The following is a 6,108-nucleotide window of genomic DNA, read 5'->3' as shown; positions in this document are numbered from 1 at the left end:
TTCCCTCATCCACTAGGCGGGTCACCTGGTCATAGAAGATCAGGTTGGTCAAGCAGGACCTGCCTCTCATGAACCCGTGCTGGCTGGGCCTGATCCCCTGGTTGTCCCGCTCATGCCTTGTGAGCGCCCTCAAGATGAACCGCTCCATAATCTTCCCCGGCACCGAGGTCAGGCTGACAGGCCTGTAGTTCCCCAGATCCTCCTTCCGGCCCTTCTTGTAGGTGGGCGTCACATTGGCAAGCCTCCAGTCGTCCGGGACCTCCCCCGTTAACCAGGACTGCTGATAAATGATGGAGAGCGTTTTCTCACTGTTTTCAGGTTCTGTTTCAGTGGTGTGTAGGGACATGGAAACAGGAGGCTGTTAAGGGCCTGCGTAAGTCTCCTGTCTTTAGAGAATATTTTGCGCAATCTCTTATGAAACATAGCTGCTAAAAATTAGTCTTTTTACCTCTGGCAAATAAAACAGCCTGAAACATTTCTTTATATGGAAAGCCTTGAAGGAGAAAACAAAAAGGGGAAGATAGAAACATACCTTTGATAGGAGTTTTTTATAGAAGATGGAGCATCTATGCATGGGAAAGAAATATTTAAGACAACAAAATTCTAAGGATCACAGGAAAATCAGTAGTATATCACTGATGTTGTTGTAAGATGACTATGTGGCAGAGCTTTGGGCTCTGGAGCAGTGGTGTTTAAGAACCTCTGAAATGCCTGGGGCTCAGGTCAACGTACGGACATCTACCTCCCATGTGTTTGAGAGCTAACATTGTTTGACAGGCCAGGTCCAAGAGACTTGTGAGCCTAAGTCTCATTGAAAGACAGTACAATTTAGATTTCTTACTACCTGAGTCTATAGACATGTCATTAGGTCCCTGGCTCCCATAAGCACATAGTGTCTGGTAGAAACATTGCCAAGGGGAAGGTTGGTCGGCTGGGGGAAGCACCATTAAGCTAGAGGCAACCCAGTGCACTGAATTCACTGCTGTTGTTGGCTCATACCTTAGAGATCTGTGAGGGACTTTTTGTGTCTGAAAGGCTCAGATCCTGACCCTGCAAAGATTAATTAAAGCATCTAGCTTTACCTGTTGCAGTAATTCCACTATTTGATTAACCTTGCCTGTCACCTGAATAAAGCCAGGCATGTGCTTTGTCTCTCTTGAGCCCGCTCCCCACACCTCTGTGAGCAGCATTTAATACATTGGTATCCTCAGCCTCGCCACTGGGAAAGTGTGTATGAATAAGCTGCATGACAGGGTCATAAATTACATGGAGAGTAGAACAAATCTTGGCAGCAGATCATAGCTGCTGGAAAGATGAGAGCTATGGCAGACACATGAGCAGAAAAGGAAAGGAAGACTAATACTTAAGAGGAAGACAGAAATTTTACTACTAGACTCTGTTCCATTGAAATGAAACCATTTCTGACCTTGGTTTCTTTGGGAGCAGGCTTGGTCTCCTAATTTCTGTTTAATGTTTTTCTTTTTGTCTAACCTCTCAGGGAAGGATTGATGCTTTAAGACCATTAGAAATTCTGCCTTCTTTATAGAAAAGCCAAAATCAAAACCATAAAGTGCAACCGATTTTTAAGGAGGCTGGAGCAATCCCACAAAAGCGTATATACTGTGCATGCCTATCTCTAAATTCATGGACTGCAGCTATATCCTTAAATTTGTGTGTCAGCCTTCATGGGATAGAGGCCTAAATATTCTTTCCACATCTAGTGTCCGTCACAAAGTCTAAACACCATTACTGTGTAAAATTCTTCTTTTTTTTGAAGTTTCATAACCTTATAACATTCTTATAAATGCATTTGAAAACTGTAGTGTGACTTTAAGACATGTTTGGAAAAACTTCAAACAATTACAAACATGCACACAAAAAAATCTGTGCCTAGATGAGGTAATCCACAAGAGGGTTTCCAGTTGGCCTTTTGAAAACCAACTATTTCATATATAAATGTCAACGTTAATTAAAAATCAACAGAAAACAGGAAGTAAAAAACCATAGTGCTCTATTGGTTATTATCTGAATGTACTGATTAAGTCCTACCCCATTACTAAGAGTTTATTCCTGTTCTTGGAGGCAGTGAAGTTTTTTAAAAGAAAGAAACAGATATGCAGGAGGATGGAGTATGCAGCCCATCGGATGATTTCATATTGAAACAAACGTGTAGAGTAATTTTTCAAAGACATTGTGGGTCTTTGCATGATTCCTGATTAATAATGAAAATGGAGCATCTTAATCCTTTTGGCATCTCTAAAAATCACTCCCATGATTTAAGCATATTGGCCAAAGTCGTCTCCCTGGAGAGCTGCTGTTGTCTGCCTAGGCTTATACCATGAATCAGTGAGACCTCATGAGTTAATATTTGTGTGCTTATGCTCTTAGCTGGCTTTTATGAGTGGTACTAAATGGCTTTTTAGATCCAGTCCTCAGATACACAAAATGTGCTTTCCAACACTGCTGCTTATATCCAAGCTGCTGGAGGGAATAGGAAATGGCCTGAGCTTAATCCATCCTCAAGACAATCTTAAAATGATTAATTTGCGGTTGTCCTCGAGTGCCACACAGCAGGTTTCACTACTACTGAGTTTTTCCAGAAATCTGCTTATTTATTACTGCTACATACATTACTGCATTTTTTTAAGGATGGAAGAATATGCCAGTGCATTCAGGGCACACTTCACTGCCTTGCTAGTGGGGTACACACTTGAAAAAGTTCCCAAATCATAGCGCTTTAAATCAGAAATCATATGCAGATAAAATTAATTTCAAAAACATGCCCCATAGTGTGTCCAGTGCTATGCGCACCATTTCTTTTTATGAATGCACAGGGACACTGCAAACATGCCTCAGGTAAGGGTGACTGCTTACATCTTTAAGTCCTGTTAGGTCAAATTCTCTCCTAAATGGTAGACAGAACATAAATAAAATGGTGAACTACGCTCACCTCCTTCCCCAGATAAATTATCTGCACCAGGGACAGGATGGGGTCAGAATGGTGTGTTCACACTTGGAAGCGGTGGGGGTGTGTTAGTGAATGGGAGCCCCAGGGTAGAGAGCCGGCTGGCAGAACGAGGTCCCCATGACCGAAAGGGTGCTCAGGGTTTCCCTCATGGGTGCTGCAGTACACATTACTGAAGTTTGCATTGCTTGCCATGCGAGGTTTAGGAAGTGGAAAAGAGACTGGTACATCTCAAACAAGCTAGTTGCCATGATGCTCATAATTAATTAGTGCCCTTTTACCCTACTATAGGGTTTAAGGCAAGGAGGAGCTTTGTAAACTGTCAATCCACACACCTTCCTGATGAGAAAAGTTTCCAAGTATAAGAAGGAGAGATTGAGACCTGCTGTAGGTTGCTGTAATGAACATGACTTTCCCCATGTTGCTTTCTTGCCCACTTGATCTGGCAGGCTGCCTGGACTAGTGACCACAGGCAGATAGAGTAGGGCTGAGAAAGCAGCCCTGTGCACCTCCTGCTCCATAAAAGTTATCCACTAGATCTCTGAGGATCCTTTTTAGCACCTGCCTGTGAATGTAGCCAGCTGTACCATCTGATCAGCATCTAACCCTCCTGCTATGTGGCTGATGCCATTGCCAGTGCAAGTTACGTCATGGTGTATGTGACTATGGGCTGGGATTATGTAGTTCTTAGATAAGCATGTTCTTGTTTGCATATATAATTCCAACAAGTTATGTGTTTAAAGAGGAGATTCATCTCCAGGGAAGGTAACACTTTCTGACGTTCAAATGCCACACTAGATATCAGTCACTGATTTGTTTTGCCTCATTGAAAGAAGAGACTTCATTTATAAAACTGAAGTTTTGATGTTGATTTTAAATCCAAGCATAGCTTCAGGGTGTTTTGATCTGGGACTTGTAAATTTAGATTCATATTCAAATTTACATTCATATGTCTGCTAGCTATTCATGTTGTATAAATTCTGTATAAATGAACAAATTATATAATGTTCATTGAGTGGGAACTAGAAGACATGACCTTGTTAAACTGGTGCTGGAAGAGCCAACAACAGGGACAGCACCACAAGCATCACCTGTGAGCGATGACTTCCCAAAACTAAAGTTTTTTTGTAGGGAAAAGGCTCAGCAAATGCCCATAACTGCCTGGATATGACTAGAAATCAGTCTTCAGTCTTTCCTGCTGCAAGGGAATCTGAGTAAGGCTGCATGCAACTGCCGAATCCCATGAAGAAGGAAGGAAACTTTCCACCTGTCACCATTTGCAAGTTGCCAGAGGCAATGAAAGTATAAATACAATAACTCACTGCAGTAGCAATAGCTTTGCAGTGAACTGCACAGTCACCCTAAACCCCCATGTTATATTATAAGGTTATGCTGAGCATGATGAATGCTTTTGGTTTAAAATATTCCAGAGAGAACATTTTTTATCTCTCTCCTCTTCCAGACTTCTACCAACTGTGTTTGCATCTAATAAAATCCAGATGCTTCTCAAAATAAAATTGCTGCTATATTGGATTGCAAAACTTTTAAAATTGAGGTTGTGACATTTTTAGCAAATGTTCCCTTTCACTGCAGTGGACTCAGAGCAGGAAGCAGTAGATTTTATGACAATGAAACACAGACAGAAGGTGTTTATTCTTATCTGCTAACAGCGGTATTATTGCTCTGTGGTACTCTAGTGGACACTTTCTAACATGGCTTATATCCAATATTTGTAGACAGCTAGATCTTGGAAAAACCTATTTCCTGAGAACAAGTCTGATTTCTCCTAACATACTGTATACTTACCTATATGCAGCTACATGACATCTGAAAAATACTATAGGGTGTCAAGATGACCTGAGGAATTAAAATAACAGTATACACATGGAAATTTGGAGGCATACTTCCAAAGGAAGACATTTTTGGATGCTATGTCAAGGAAGGCTATGAGGCATCGTTATGATGGTTTGTGACACATTGTAGCAGAGGACCAAGCTAGATAAAAAGTGAATTTATAGTGGGTCTATTATGACTACAGTAATAACCATCTTTTATGCTGGTATCACAGCCTGTTTTCATTTTGTTTAAAAGACCAAAGGCCTTTATGTGCAAACCTTGGCTTGCACATACCTGTCTTAAATCATCTCCACTACCACTACAGTAAAATACATTGACTCCTTGTGTATTTTGTATTGTCAGTCATCCCTGTGCACAAATACCTCTTCCAGGAATCCTCCCTTAACCACATCTCTGGTACGTGCAGATTGTCCCCAACCCAACTGCAATACTAAGAAATATGTTTTGCTTTTCTTTAAAGAACTAAAATATTCTGATTGCAAGAACAGGTCCCCCCGTGTTTGAAAGGAATTCACATGTGGCCAGATGCTTCTAAAAGCCTGTTTTCCTTTCTGGAACAAATGCATCTCAAATAATCACCAACTGCTTTTCCCTAGGGTTTCCTCAGGTCAGGTGCTCCATGGAATAGCATGATCCTAACTATGCTCTTTTTTTATTCTCAAATTCTTTTCAAGTCAGAAAACTTTGGGAGCCCTCCTCTTTGAAAAACTGGAAGTTTACAGGGAGAAAATCAGTTTTCAAGTTCACCTTTGTAGGGAAAAAGGTCTTCATTTTGAACAAACTAAATGTGTCATTTATGTAAAGAAAAAACCCAGAGAAATGTTTCAACTTAAATGTCATAAATAAACCAGTTTGATGTCCATGAAGGTTTCTAGTTATCTTGATACTGACTTGAAAAACAATACTGAGGGAATTCAGGAAGGAAAAATGTTAATGCAAGGATTGTTTCCTGCAAAGTGTATTAAAAGGCCATAAACCAGCTGTCTATTTTTGATGTCGTAAGTGGAAATGACATAAGGTATAATAAATGAAAGAGAAGATGGAGATCTCTACTCTGCAGATCCTAATGTCAACCACTTAGTCTGCTAATGTGTGTATGCAAATGCATGCTAGTTTGTTTTGAAGGTATTACTGTACAGAAGATAAAGAACATTCAGTGTCTCTAGTGTATTTAGATTTATAAAAAACTTACCCTGAGAACAAACACAGAAGATGAATTGAGGTTTCAAAATAACTCAATGCATTTCCAAAAAAATATACTATTTTTCAAGAATTGTCATTTCTGT

Source organism: Aptenodytes forsteri, unplaced genomic scaffold, assembly GCF_000699145.1.
Source record: "Aptenodytes forsteri isolate BGI_AS27 unplaced genomic scaffold, ASM69914v1 Scaffold264, whole genome shotgun sequence".
NCBI lineage: Eukaryota > Metazoa > Chordata > Aves > Sphenisciformes > Spheniscidae > Aptenodytes > Aptenodytes forsteri.
Note: the sequence above shows the minus strand (reverse complement) of the source record.